This window comes from Argopecten irradians, chromosome 3, assembly GCF_041381155.1.
Source record: "Argopecten irradians isolate NY chromosome 3, Ai_NY, whole genome shotgun sequence".
In the NCBI taxonomy this organism is placed as follows: domain Eukaryota; kingdom Metazoa; phylum Mollusca; class Bivalvia; order Pectinida; family Pectinidae; genus Argopecten; species Argopecten irradians.
Genome location: NC_091136.1, coordinates 15,962,562 through 15,978,949, shown reverse-complemented (window position 1 = coordinate 15,978,949; position 16,388 = coordinate 15,962,562). Strand labels below are relative to the sequence as shown.

The 16,388-nt window shown below is 36.1% G+C and overlaps 1 pseudogene; it reads right to left on the bottom strand.

Annotated features, from left to right (window-relative positions):
* Positions 1 to 62: 62 nt before the first annotated feature.
* On the bottom strand, positions 63 to 15,922 carry LOC138319501 (sodium-dependent multivitamin transporter-like; annotated as a pseudogene).
* Between the last annotated feature and the right edge of the window lie 466 nt (positions 15,923 to 16,388).

Genomic DNA, 16,388 nt, shown 5'->3' with positions numbered 1-16,388 from the left:
TTGTAACATAGGAAAAGTATATACATATGTACTACATACACACAGGTCAGGAGACAACAATCTTACGGTTCATGGACATAAGATGAAGCATCATCTTGAATTGTGATGTTGGTGTGAGACAATGAAGAAGACGATATGTTGGAATTGAGTAACGCTACGGGCATTGAACAGTTATCTATTGGAGCGGGGTCTAATGCAAAGTTCTGCCTTGTTCCCGAGGAAGTCAGTTTCCCGATTGTTATCCACGCAACCAACAAGACACTGGTGGCACCTCCTACGATAGCTCCCTAAAGAAGGAAATCATGGTATTGTTTTCAATTTTTATTAATGGAATAAACTATATATTGAATATTAGATGCAATAAAAAAGATTAATTGCATTTTTTGTCGAATTTTCAAAAAAAGTAACATGATAATTATAAGGTGTAAGTAGCGTATACATGAGTTAAAATGCAATTTCAAAGTAAATGAGACAAATATGTAAAAAAAATACCAACCAACTTATCAGCCCACGGAACAAGGAATCCTAAAACAAATATCCCGGTAACTGCACCAGAGAAACAGGCACTTGTTGTTAGGAATATCTAAAAATATGGAAACATTATGAAGAAAAAAAAAATCTTTATTGAACGCACTAAAAATTGATATCATGAGTTTGTTCGTAATTAAATACATGTAAACAAGTTAATTTGGACTTGAAAATGTTGGCGAAACAGCAAAACTTTTGGTTGATTTAAAGATCAACAATTTGCAGACAAATAGGTGGACTATCGAAGAGTATCTGTATACATTTTATTTTCGAAAGCATTATAAAATGATACAGCACTGACTTGTCATTGATACCCACCTGTACAACCGGACCTTCAATATTAGACACAAGGAAAGCTATTCCTATCCCCAAGACGCCAAATAACAGCCCTATAACGTAAGGTTGTGTTATGATTAATAAAACAAAATAAAGTTACTGAATTATATACTAGAATATATGTCATATTTTAAATCAAACGAAATATTGGTAATGTAATCAGATATGGAAGGGGAAAGAACTAATTCCAAATCTACAATATACCACAATCCTACCTGATATTTAAGGATTAACTGGAATAGATTTTTTATGTTATGAAGATATAACACAAACATCTGAGTCACTCTAACTAAACCGCGAAGCGGTTTATGATGAGAGTACACTCATATTTTTGTGATATATCTCCATAACATAAAAAAATATTCAAATTATCCTTATAATTCAATTTACTAAAGATAATCTCTTCAATACTCAAAATTCATTTTGGGACTCTTTTGTCGATGAAATCATTACGTCGTCATCTCATCCAATCAGAAGCAACGTCACAAACGGAGACGCCATTTTTTTTCTTTATGGGCTGATAAAGTAATTTTAAGCCAATAAAAATGCTCGTAATAAGCAAAATTGAATTATTTTGGCTATAATAATCCATCACCAATCCTACCTGATAATTGGGTTATAATGATCCCTCGTCTTTCCGACATTGGTTTTGTATATGGTTTGACGATATCCTCCCAAAACACAGACATGATTCCACTCAGTACAGACGAGATGGTGCTGACATATAAAACAAGATTTCCTGTATAAGTTTGTGTTTAACGTTATAATTGGTTTTAGGAGAAATTTACGTTTATAACATGGCGGCCATTCGGTGCAGACATATGTAAGGAGTAAAAGGTTTTGTGTAATAACTCATACTTAAGGAAATTATTTTTGAAATAACTCAAGCGTAGACTTTACTGGATAATTAATATTAAATTTAAATCCTAGTGAAAAGAACTATGCGTCTCCCATTGTTTCAAAACTAGGAAGTGTTGAAAAGAAGAAATACTGCTTAAAGTCCACAAAATACCATTAAGCGAAGAAGTATTGTGTTAAGGTTACAGTGTTTAGCAGAAAAGAAATGTTTAAAAATGGTATTTTTTCTGTGAAAAACCAGGAGCAGACAAATTAGCATTTTTCTTCAGTTACAAAAGTTCTATAGAAAAACACTAAAAATCCACCATAAGCAAAATAAATCGTTTTCTTTTTCTTTTTGTATTAATTAGATATATACTTACAAGAGTGAAAACACCAATTATTATCCAATCAATGCGTATCATTTATATACTGTTGGCGGTGGAGCATCTTTAATAAACACCGTCCAATAGACACGATTGTATTAGGGAGGGGACAGGAACTGGTGAGAGAGGGACGGAGAGTTCAGGTATATGGGGATTAACTTGTTTTGTTTTTCAATGACAAATAAAGAAAGGAAAAAGTTGTTGGTGAAAGTATATGGACTTTTATCACTCACGTTATTTATCCCATAACTATGCATGTTTCACAATGGAAAACCGATGTGATAAATTTCAAAGCAGTTGGTTATCGTTTATGTTTACACACTCCAGTGTGTAAAAACCTACGGCGCCTCTGATTGGTCAATTCCAAGATCTCTTGATTCCGATTGGCTCTCAACTTCGGGCTACTTTTTATAACGCATTTTCTTTTAAATAGAATTGTATTTACTATTTAGCAGGGAAGTGCTTATTCTAAGTATAAAACAATAGAATACTGGCTCTCTATTTAGGCACTATAATTTACGGTGGAAAGATACATGTATCACTACACAATGTATGGTGGTAAGTTTCCCTGTATGAAGACGAGAAAATGGTCACCATTGTGATGCTAAAGCTCGTGTCTTTTCAAAATTTGAAAATTAACTAACTCGAGTTTGATAAACATGATAAACAACAGTCACTTGTTTAGGAACCTCTATATAACCATCCAGAGCCATTGAAGAAGTCCAAATTGATACCATAATCCTAACTATTCCTTCATTCCTGATAATATCAGGAAATTACTTATTGTTCATGTAACACATTGTTCGTGTAAGCAGGATGTTCTATAGCGCTACCTTAGTGAGGCGCTGAACAAAGCTGACAAAAAGAGACCAGGATATTCTATAGCGCTACCTTAGTGAGGCGCTGAACAAAGCTGACAAAAAGAGACCAGGATATTCTATAGCGCTACCTTAGTGAGGCGCTGAACAAAGCTGACAAAAAGAGACCAGGGTATTCTATAGCGCTACCTTAGTGAGGCACTGAACAAAGCTGACAAAAAGAGACCAGGATATTCTATAGCGCTACCTTAGTGATGCGCTGAACAAAGCTGACAAAAAGAGACCAGGATATTATATAGTGCTACCTTAGTGAGGCGCTGAACAAAGCTGACAAAAAGAGACCAGGATATTCTATAGCGCTACCTTAGTTAGGCGCTGAACAAAGCTGACAAAAAGAGACCAGGGTATTCTATAGCGCTACCTTAGTGAGGCACTGAACAAAGCTGACAAAAAGAGACCAGGATATTCTATAGCGCTACCTTAGTTAGGCACTGAACAAAGCTGACAAAAAGAGACCAGGATATTCTATAGCGCTACCTTAGTGAGGCGCTGAACAAAGCTGACAAAAAGAGACCATGATATTCTATAGCGCTACCTTAGTGATGCGCTGAACAAAGCTGACAAAAAGAGACCAGGATATTCTATAGCGCTACCTTAGTTAGGCGCTGAACAAAGCTGACAAAAAGAGACCAGGGTATTCTATAGTGCTACCTTAGTTAGGCGCTGAACAAAGCTGACAAAAAGAGACCAGGATATTCTATAGCGCTACCTTAGTTAGGCGCTGAGCAAAGCTGACAAAAAGAGACCAGGATATTCTATAGTGCTATCTTAGTGAGGCGCTGAACAAAGCTGACAAAAAGAGACCAGGATATTATATAGCGTTACTTAAGTGAGGCACTGAACAAAGCTGACAAAAAGAGACCAGGGTATTCTATAGCGCTACCTTAGTGAGGCACTGAACAAAGCTGACAAAAAGAGACCAGGATATTCTATAGCGCTACCTTAGTTAGGCGCTGAACAAAGCTGACAAAAAGAGACCAGGATATTCTATAGTGCTACCTTAGTGATGCGCTGAACAAAGCTGACAAAAAGAGACCAGGATATATTATATAGTGCTACCTTAGTGAGGCGCTGAACAAAGCTGACAAAAAGAGACCAGGGTATTCTATAGCGCTACCTTAGTGATGCGCTGAACAAAGCTGACAAAAAGAGACCAGGATATTATATAGTGCTACCTTAGTGAGGCACTGAACAAAGCTGACAAAAAGAGACCAGGATATTCTATAGTGCTACCTTAGGTGAGGCACTGAGCAAAGCTGACAAAAAGAGACCAGGGTATTCTATAGTGCTACCTTAGTAAGGCGCTGAACAAAGCTGACAAAAAGAGACCAGGGTATTCTATAGCGCTACCTTAGTGAGGCACTGAACAAAGCTGACAAAAAGAGACCAGGATATTCTATAGCGCTACCTTAGTTAGGCGCTGAACAAAGCTGACAAAAAGAGACCAGGATAATCTTTAGTGCTACCTTAGTGAGGCGCTGAGCAAAGCTGACAAAAAGAGACCAGGATATTCTATAGTGCTACCTTAGTGAGGCACTGAACAAAGCTGACAAAAAGAGACCAGGATATTCTATAGTGCTACCTTAGTGAGGCACTGAACAAAGCTGACACAAAGAGACCAGGGTATTCTATAGCGCTACCTTAGTGAGGCACTGAACAAAGCTGACAAAAAGAGACCAGGATATTCTATAGCGCTACCTTAGTGAGGCACTGAACAAAGCTGACACAAAGAGACCAGGGTATTCTATAGCGCTACCTTAGTGATGCGCTGAACAAAGCTGACAAAAAGAGACCAGGATATTCTATAGCGTTACTTAAGTGAGGCACTGAGCAAAGCTGACAAAAAGAGACCAGGGTATTCTATAGCGCTACCTTATTGAGGCACTGAACAAAGCTGACAAAAAGAGACCAGGATAATCTATAGCGCTACCTTAGTGAGGCGCTGAACAAAGCTGACAAAAAGAGACCAGGATAATCTATAGCGCTACCTTAGTGAGGCACTGAACAAAGCTGACAAAAAGAGACCAGGATATTCTATAGTGCTACCTTAGTGAGGCGCTGAACAAAGCTGACAAAAAGAGACCAGGATATTCTATAGCGCTACCTTAGTGAGGCGCTGAACAAAGCTGACAAAAAGAGACCAGGGTATTCTATAGCGCTACCTTAGTGAGGCACTGAACAAAGCTGACAAAAAGAGACCAGGATATTCTATAGCGCTACCTTAGTGAGGCACTGAACAAAGCTGACAAAAAGAGACCAGGATAATCTATAGCGCTACCTTAGTGAGGCGCTGAACAAAGCTGACAAAAAGAGACCATGATATTCTATAGCGCTAACTTAGTGATGCGCTGAACAAAGCTGACAAAAAGAGACCAGGATATTCTATAGCGCTACCTTAGTTAGGCGCTGAACAAAGCTGACAAAAAGAGACCAGGGTATTCTATAGTGCTACCTTAGTTAGGCGCTGAACAAAGCTGACAAAAAGAGACCAGGATATTCTATAGCGCTACCTTAGTTAGGCGCTGAGCAAAGCTGACAAAAAGAGACCAGGGTATTCTATAGTGCTACCTTAGTGATGCGCTGAACAAAGCTGACAAAAAGAGACCAGGATATTCTATAGCGTTACTTAAGTGAGGCACTGAGCAAAGCTGACAAAAAGAGACCAGGGTATTCTATAGCGCTACCTTAGTGAGGCACTGAACAAAGCTGACAAAAAGAGACCAGGATATTCTATAGCGCTACCTTAGTGAGGCGCTGAACAAAGCTGACAAAAAGAGACCAGGATAATCTATAGTGCTACCTTAGTGATGCGCTGAACAAAGCTGACAAAAAGAGACCAGGATATTCTATAGTGCTACCTTAGTGATGCGCTGAACAAAGCTGACAAAAAGAGACCAGGATATTCTATAGTGCTACCTTAGTGATGCGCTGAACAAAGCTGACAAAAAGAGACAAGGATATTATATAGTGCTACCTTAGTGAGGCACTGAACAAAGCTGACAAAAAGAGACCAGGATATTCTATAGTGCTACCTTAGTGAGGCACTGAACAAAGCTGACAAAAAGAGACCAGGGTATTCTATAGTGCTACCTTAGTGAGGCGCTGAACAAAGCTGACAAAAAGAGACCAGGATATTCTATAGCGCTACCTTAGTGAGGCACTGAACAAAGCTGACAAAAAGAGACCAGGATATTCTATAGCGCTACCTTAGTGAGGCGCTGAACAAAGCTGACAAAAAGAGACCAGGATATTCTATAGCGCTACCTTAGTGAGGCGCTGAGCAAAGCTGACAAAAAGAGACCAGGATATTCTATAGTGCTACCTTAGTGAGGCACTGAACAAAGCTGACAAAAAGAGACCAGGATATTCTATAGTGCTACCTTAGTGAGGCACTGAACAAAGCTGACACAAAGAGACCAGGGTATTCTATAGCGCTACCTTAGTGAGGCACTGAACAAAGCTGACAAAAAGAGACCAGGATATTCTATAGCGCTACCTTAGTGAGGCACTGAACAAAGCTGACACAAAGAGACCAGGGTATTCTATAGCGCTACCTTAGTGATGCGCTGAACAAAGCTGACAAAAAGAGACCAGGATATTCTATAGCGCTACCTTAGTGAGGCACTGAACAAAGCTGACACAAAGAGACCAGGGTATTCTATAGTGCTACCTTAGTGATGCGCTGAACAAAGCTGACACAAAGAGACCAGGGTATTCTATAGTGCTACCTTAGTGAGGCACTGAACAAAGCTGACAAAAAGAGACCAGGATATTCTATAGCGCTACCTTAGTGAGGCACTGAACAAAGCTGACACAAAGAGACCAGGGTATTCTATAGCGCTACCTTAGTGATGCGCTGAACAAAGCTGACACAAAGAGACCAGGGTATTCTATAGTGCTACCTTAGTGAGGCACTGAACAAAGCTGACACAAAGAGACCAGGATATTCTATAGCGCTACCTTAGTGAGGCACTGAACAAAGCTGACAAAAAGAGACCAGGATATTCTATAGCGCTACCTTAGTGAGGCACTGAACAAAGCTGACACAAAGAGACCAGGGTATTCTATAGCGCTACCTTAGTGATGCGCTGAACAAAGCTGACAAAAAGAGACCAGGATATTATATAGTGCTACCTTAGTGAGGCACTGAACAAAGCTGACAAAAAGAGACCAGGATATTCTATAGTGCTACCTTAGTGAGGCGCTGAACAAAGCTGACAAAAAGAGACCAGGGTATTCTATAGTGCTACCTTAGTGATGCGCTGAACAAAGCTGTCAAAAAGAGACCAGGATATTCTATAGCGCTACCTTAGTGATGCGCTGAACAAAGCTGTCAAAAAGAGACCAGGATATTCTATAGCGCTACCTTAGTGAGGCACTGAACAAAGCTGACAAAAAGAGACCAGGATATTCTATAGCGCTACCTTAGTTAGGCGCTGAGCAAAGCTGACAAAAAGAGACCAGGGTATTCTATAGTGCTACCTTAGTGAGGCGCTGAACAAAGCTGACAAAAAGAGACCAGGGTATTCTATAGCGCTACCTTATTGAGGCACTGAACAAAGCTGACAAAAAGAGACCAGGATATTCTATAGTGCTACCTTAGTGAGGCGCTGAACAAAGCTGACAAAAAGAGACCAGGATATTATATAGCGTTACTTAAGTGAGGCACTGAACAAAGCTGACAAAAAGAGACCAGGGTATTCTATAGTGCTACCTTAGTTAGGCGCTGAACAAAGCTGACAAAAAGAGACCAGGGTATTCTATAGCGCTACCTTAGTGAGGCACTGAACAAAGCTGACAAAAAGAGACCAGGATATTCTATAGCGCTACCTTAGTTAGGCGCTGAACAAAGCTGACAAAAAGAGACCAGGATATTCTATAGTGCTACCTTAGTGATGCGCTGAACAAAGCTGACAAAAAGAGACCAGGATATTATATAGTGCTACCTTAGTGAGGCGCTGAACAAAGCTGACAAAAAGAGACCAGGGTATTCTATAGCGCTACCTTAGTGATGCGCTGAACAAAGCTGACAAAAAGAGACAAGGATATTATATAGTGCTACCTTAGTGAGGCACTGAACAAAGCTGACAAAAAGAGACCAGGATATTCTATAGTGCTACCTTAGTGAGGCACTGAACAAAGCTGACAAAAAGAGACCAGGGTATTCTATAGTGCTACCTTAGTGATGCGCTGAACAAAGCTGTCAAAAAGAGACCAGGATATTCTATAGCGCTACCTTAGTGAGGCACTGAACAAAGCTGCCAAAAAGAGACCAGGATATTCTATAGCGCTACCTTAGTTAGGCGCTGAACAAAGCTGACAAAAAGAGACCAGGATATTCTATAGCGCTACCTTAGTGAGGCGCTGAACAAAGCTGACAAAAAGAGACCAGGATAATCTATAGCGCTACCTTAGTGAGGCGCTGAACAAAGCTGACAAAAAGAGACCAGGGTATTCTATAGCGCTACCTTATTGAGGCACTGAACAAAGCTGACACAAAGAGACCAGGGTATTCTATAGTGCTACCTTAGTGATGCGCTGAACAAAGCTGACACAAAGAGACCAGGGTATTCTATAGTGCTACCTTAGTTAGGCGCTGAACAAAGCTGACAAAAAGAGACCAGGATATTCTATAGCGCTACCTTAGTGAGGCACTGAACAAAGCTGACACAAAGAGACCAGGGTATTCTATAGCGCTACCTTAGTGATGCGCTGAACAAAGCTGACACAAAGAGACCAGGGTATTCTATAGTGCTACCTTAGTGAGGCACTGAACAAAGCTGACACAAAGAGACCAGGATATTCTATAGCGCTACCTTAGTGAGGCACTGAACAAAGCTGACAAAAAGAGACCAGGATATTCTATAGCGCTACCTTATTGAGGCACTGAACAAAGCTGACAAAAAGAGACCAGGATATTCTATAGCGCTACCTTAGTGAGGCGCTGAACAAAGCTGACAAAAAGAGACCAGGATATTATATAGTGCTACCTTAGTGAGGCACTGAACAAAGCTGACAAAAAGAGACCAGGATATTCTATAGTGCTACCTTAGTGAGGCACTGAACAAAGCTGACAAAAAGAGACCAGGATATTCTATAGTGCTACCTTAGTGATGCGCTGAACAAAGCTGTCAAAAAGAGACCAGGATATTCTATAGCGCTACCTTAGTGATGCGCTGAACAAAGGTGTCAAAAAGAGACCAGGATATTCTATAGCGCTACCTTAGTGAGGCGCTGAGCAAAGCTGACAAAAAGAGACCAGGGTATTCTATAGCGCTACCTTAGTGAGGCACTGAACAAAGCTGACAAAAAGAGACCAGGATATTATATAGTGCTACCTTAGTGAGGCACTGAACAAAGCTGACAAAAAGAGACCAGGATATTCTATAGTGCTACCTTAGTGAGGCACTGAACAAAGCTGACAAAAAGAGACCAGGTAGACAAGGTATACTCTGGAATATATCTAGCACCATGGCGGGCAGCAGCTGTAAACAGAAAAAAAGATTGTTTTGTTTTTTTGGTTTAGTTTAACATATCAACATTTTTATAACTTTGTTTTCAGCTAGACAGATAAGGCATCATTGTATACTAAAAAGGCTACATTTTGAATGATTAAAGAGAAATTCAAATTTTGAATGTGTCACCATATGCCTATGAATATGTCAGATCTAACAATACAGCGTATGGTGTTATGTATCAGTGAGATGCTGTATGTAGTTTTGTGTGTGAAATTCTGTACAAGATGTGATTGATGTCCTTTCATTCTAAACTAGATAGTACTTTATGACGCCTAGGCTACAGATAACGTGAAAACACATGGAACGTAAAGTTCAGAGGATGAAATGGACACCAGAATATGAATTCTTGTTAAGGATAGCAATACAGAGGTTAAAAGAAAATAGATTTAGCTTTTCAACCAAATTGCAATAAAAATCGTAATTTGTCAAAATGGGAATGAATAAATGGCACAGTAACATAATACACTGACATGATTCATCATTACAATTGTATCAAATGAAAGAGACATATTTCATCCAATTGACGCTCCCTAATAAGGCATTCTTAATTAAAATAACGGTCTAGCAAATAAACAAAACTTAAACTAACGAAAATAAGATTGCAGTTACTGGTTTTGACTGCAATAATTGCGTCTTGATGCAAATGTCCTTTTGATTATGTACATGATTGATCATGGTTTTGCTTCTTATTATGTATGGTTTGTTTAGATATCTAAATTACACTTTCATATATCCTCAAATATTTTCATCAAAAGTAACACATTCTCCAAAATTGCCAGCTGAACTTCAGTAAATCAAACGCGAAAAAATCGCGAACTAAAGATGACAATATTATGAAACAATGGTCGAGATAAAACAAACAATGGTCGAGATAAAACAAACAATACCTGATTCGCGTTATTAAGCTGCTTGGAGATTAAAGGATCACATCCTTTGTTGTAATAGTAAGCAAACATTATAGCCCCACACATCGCAGCCAGAATGTTAACAACCAAGCCAATAGCCCCGGCTATTAGATACATCCTGTTGATATGAAGATATGAAGATTGTCATGCATCTTGTTTTCTCATCATAGCCATTTGTACAATAATTCTAAAAAATCTTCGCAGGGGACCAATTTTGGTGTAATTACAGTGGAGTAAATTTCAGTTAACTAATATACCGCAGTATAAAATGAAAAAAAAAAAAAAAAAAACAAGAGGCATAACTTATTTGTTTTATTACATTTATATTTTTTTTATAATTAGAAATTCTTTAACATTTCCCCTGTGACTTTTTATTTAAATAATATTATGAAAATTTCTTCCGACGAAATTAATGAACAATACAGAACCTTGTACGAATTTAAATCAGCTTCAATTAATCTTTTAATCTTATAATATTGTACATGCTAGTCAGGGACATGCTATTCTGGAAACACATCTTCGATTATAGCAGTTTTGAAATACAAGAAAATTTTTCTGGTATTTGAAATATAAAAATAAGACATCAAAATATTACATATTCCTTGCACAATGTTTTTACACACATCATTTATTTGAAAAAGCTTGGAGCATCATGGACAGGGCTACTGTGGTAATTATCCTCGATTTTGGAATGACCCGATCCCCAAAATAAAATGAAAATTGAAACGATTTTTCATTGTTTCAATGCCGCTGACAAAAATCTTTTTCCAAACAGAAATAAAGTACATAACGAGCCGTATTTCCTGAATGCATTACCAATCCCGATTGAATGATTAATTTTGAATCAATGACATCAAATGAACAAGAGAGGGAAGGACCTAAGTCAACATGAGACCCCAGGTTTTTTTTTTTTTTTTGTATTCATTTATTTTGTGTCACTAGAAAATAGACTGTTTCCAGATTTATAATCTAAATTGTACTATTTGTGTACATCATGTCTACAAATATAATAATTTGGTATCAAAACATTTATCACTATGAATTTAAATATGTGTTGATTTCAGATTCAAATTCCTCGGTGACAAGTATGAAGCATTTACTAGTTAAAAAGAGAGACAGCATACGAGAAAAGAAATTGATCATTCTTTTATCCATGCTAAATTTAACATAAATTACCTCTTGCCTTTAGGTGTTGCTTTGATCCTGAGGAAGGATGTCTGTTGAAATGGATTCCTAAGGTATGTGATGACACTCCCTATCAACAGACTCCAGAAGGATTGTCTGACTGTGGGATCAACATCAAACCTGATAACACAAACTATATGATATTATCATTATCACTATTCACCGGATCATTTTGTAATATTTTTCAAAATACTTTCGATTTATTTTCAATATTGAAATGGGAAAATAGGTTAAATCAACCTTCACCTTTGAGTTGACGATTTTGACGTGAATAAATAGCTTAACATAGACCAATTGTGTCCAATTTCGTGGTAATTAACAAGTTATTCTTCAGAATTTTATCAAAAATCGATATTATCATTTACATATATTTCTAGATGTAGATTATATTTATGTTAAAAGGTTTTAAATGAGAGCATGATGTTTTGTGTGTGACGTCATTTTTTCCAAATTGTATATAGATAAATTAATGAAAAATTATAGTGAACACTTACAAGAAGAAATTCAGTCGGTCCTTATTGTAAACTGTCTCCCATGATTCATGGGGTCCTCCATTTGCACTAGTACCCTACAGAGAAGACTTAATCGTTTGTGGTACGTTTTACCAAAATTGTGATAACATGTGTTTAAAAATCAGTTTATATATCAAAGTTATATATGACGTAATTTCCAAACTCACGAATTAAGAAGAGCTTTTGATATTTTATTTACCACCAAAAATTACCACGATTTTGAAAATTACAACACTAGCAATGCATTGGTTTCAATTTTAAAAATATGAATTAAGCTGAAAATGATTTTGGCAGTACTGCCAAAAAGCATTATAATTACATCTACTGTATGGTGCAGTAAAATGAGAGCCTACGGTCAGACTATGAAGCCAAGTTGTGGTCTACAATTTCATGTAAGATGTTTACAATGTATAAAGTAATCATAAAGTGGTTTCTGCAGATATTTTTCCATCTAAACATACATAAGGCATACAAAAGAAGAATTTTACAGTGCTAAAATTTTGGCTTGTAAATAACGTTTACAAGCCATCATACATGTTTGTCTGCTCATTTGAATTATTTTCAAAGCTTAATTCATTAAACATAATGGTTTTCATAAGATTACTGAATAAAAAATACCATGGCAAATGTTTCGCCCTGTTACGGCACATATGATTTTAACACTACAATACAGTATAGTCACATTTGAATAATTTGATTAGTATAGTCACACTTGAATGATTTGATCGATAACTATACAGTATATGAGGGAAATGAAAAGACAATATTTCATGGTTAACTAAACGTAATGTTTGCAACAATATGGAAATTTTCATTTTAAAGCATTAAACGAGAAGAAATCAGGAGGAGAGTCAAGTTAAAATGTCTTAAAATAACAAGAAACTGTAGAATATTGCTCTTAGTTGAACCTAGCAAAATAAAGATTCCTTGTTGGGTTTCAGATTGAAGCTTAAGAATCTTCTATAATAATTATAAACTCTTTTATCATTACTTAAAATCACAAATCTTAATCTTATCATTAAATGATGATTGTGAGGAGATCAATGGTGAGATTGATGAGTTATTTCACGTGGATAGTATGACAATAGTAGTTAAAATTCTATATGCCGTAATTATCATACCGACAGACCCACACTGTGACAATTGATAATTACAATACTTGAAATAAAAAAGCATGAATTTTACAAACAAGTATTCAAAATACTAAAATAGTAACATATCGTCAGGATCCAGATGTTCAAACCTTAATTAAAACCGCTAAAATGCCGACGACCATAAGAATAGCTTGTAGAACATCAGTCCATATGACGGCCGTGAAACCACCCTGAAAACAACACATAGGCTACATTGCATCACAAATAAATGAATAACAAAATAAGTTTAAAATACCTTGAGACAACAATACTCTAGTGACCAGGAGAAGGCCATGCGATGGAAAGGATTATATGAATATCTTAATTATTTTTAAAGAGGAATTAGGCTTTCATAAAAACGATATTTGGATGAATAAAGTTTTCACCTTATTTGTATAATGTAGAATAGGATTTATTAATAAGTGTTAATTTCACTGTTTACCCGTGTAAATATTTCGTGACGTTCTTATTTTCGCGATTCACACGACTTCGAACTTCTAGTTTCATAGGTTCATGTATATACAGAAAAAGATAAGCATACATTTCTATGTCTACAGTATGGTATTTGATCTTTGCAGTAAATCTGTATAAATTTTCGACATTGAAGACATGCTAATGAGACATTTTTTGACAGCGTTAGCCAGATTTTATTATTAAGAAATAAATCCATATATAGCCATAACCACTTGCTCATATATTCTACAAATACAAAATATGAAATTACTTACTATTAATGTATATATAAGCACTACGGCCATCAGTGCAACTACAGAAACCCACATATCGATCCCAGCCACTGTGAAATGAAAATCAACTAAAACAATGTTTCCAATTGATTGCACGAAAAAGTCAATTAACGTCGTAAAAATTCTTTCGATGATTTTGTCGAATGTCGATTAATATATTGATAACGTTGACCTCACAAATTAGAATAACCATTTCCTTTAGAAGCAGAATAAGATTTAATGGAAATAGGAGATGTTTATTTCATTGAATATCAATATCTCAGTTGTCATTGTAACAAAGTACAATTTTCAGATGAGTTAGGTTGAAAACGGTTGAAAATGTACTACATACCAAATACTTATATATACTATGTCAGAAAAACAGTTCTATTTAACTAAACTTACTCTGATGCATTGCTTGCAGTATATTTGTACTTCTAGAAGTAAAATCTTACCAGCTTTAAGGGTAACAGCGGGCATTGCCAATACTGTACCCATATAGTTTATCTACAACAAGAACACAAATAATCAAACATACAATAAAATTATTTCTAAAATATAAAAATATATATATATATATTTTATCCTACAGTCTTGATATCATATACCATACATATGTGACTTATGATTTATCGCAATACGACATAAGTGAAACCATCCCGGACTATTTACATTGCCACTGCACAATACTAAACCCAATGCATGATAATTTCCAATATTAATATATTGACATTGTCAGTTAGGCTCTGGCGTACTAATAATTTCACCAGAAAAAAAATGGATTTCCTTCAGTGTGAAAATTCGTTGAACATTCGTTAAATATTCTTAAAATTGATCAATATTAAAATATATTCTAATTAATATATTTAAAAGAATTGAAGTGATATATTTATCTTTGTATATCCGGTTTATCGTAGGCACTATTCCATACACTGTCATTGCTCATCCATTTTTACATGGCAATATACATGAAATGTGTCGAACCCACTATTTCCTGCCATATCATCGCCTGTTCTAACAAATGACATCTTTCTCTTTGCAAATTTGATTTTCACACTTAATGTTTTACTAGTTATTTTCTTTTTATAACTGAAATGACTAATTAAATGTTAATAAAAAAAACATAACCGTTGGTTGTCTTATTTTTGACATGCAATGGTGTGAAAAATACATAGGGTGTGCAAGCATACTACATACCCCAAAAATGATACTGAGAATAGTTCCAAACAGTCTGATTCCTCGAGAATTATAACGTACTTCCAGGTACTATAACAGAGATGAAATATTAAATGTTGAAGTGTGACTCATTTTAAAGGTATTTTTTATACTTAGTAACATGTTTCAACTTGGTTAACTACTGCTCATGATTTAACCGATTGTTTAGTGAAGGTTAGATTCGATAGGCAACTGTTTTCGCCATAAAGATTTTATCGTGAACCATCGCATAATATCACAAGAATCACATTTTCAAAAACGCAAGGGAAATTTTTTATTAAAGAGATGAACATGACAGTTAAAACACATTTATAGAATTTCACAGCATAAAATTTCAAAAAAGAATTTGTGACATAATAAGTCATAATCATTGTTGGCATTAGCACAGGTACAGAACGGACACGATTGAATGAAAACTAGGGAAAAGATACCTCAAAAATGCTGTTGATTTGAAGTCTGACGAGATGCGGTACAAACAAATACACGCCGATCAAATCACCTATGAAGTTTCCACAGAACGCCATACATATCTGCATACCATACAGATAAACTTCCGCTGGCACACCTATCATCATGATCCCAGATTGGTAGGAAACAAACATCGATAGCGCAACCGGAAGTACCGCCATGTTGCCATTTCCATTGATGTATTCGGAGGTGGTTCTGCGGTTTGTTTTTCTACGGGTTTGAAACAAACCAGTTCCAAGCGATAGAACCAAGACAGTTGTAATGATAATGTAGTCATCCCATCCCAGATAATCCATCTTTACAATAACTTTTATGAAAAAAAAAGAAAAAAACTTGAAATCATTAAACAATGTCAAATCAAATTCGTTCGTCTATTGCCTCTGAAGTATAAAAAACATTAATACATTTGTTCGTCATCATATTAATTGTGAATCAAAACAAATATTGTTTTAGATTAAACAGAAATTCCAACAGTTTCAAAATCAACAACTTTTGTGTTGAGATAAAATATTCAGTTTTTTTTATTTACATGCATTAAGAGAAAAAGATAGTCTGTTTGTGTATCTGATGTCAAAAAGTAATGTTTACCATAAAATCTCGCAAAATCATAATTATGTGTTCATTACATTATCGAAACAAATTGTTCATCCAATATTGACGATTCATGGACTTGCTGGATTTTTATTGCAGTGTAAATGTTGTGATTATCTAAGTCAATTTTTATTCAACATTTGACAGTGTATATATCACATATTTCTATTA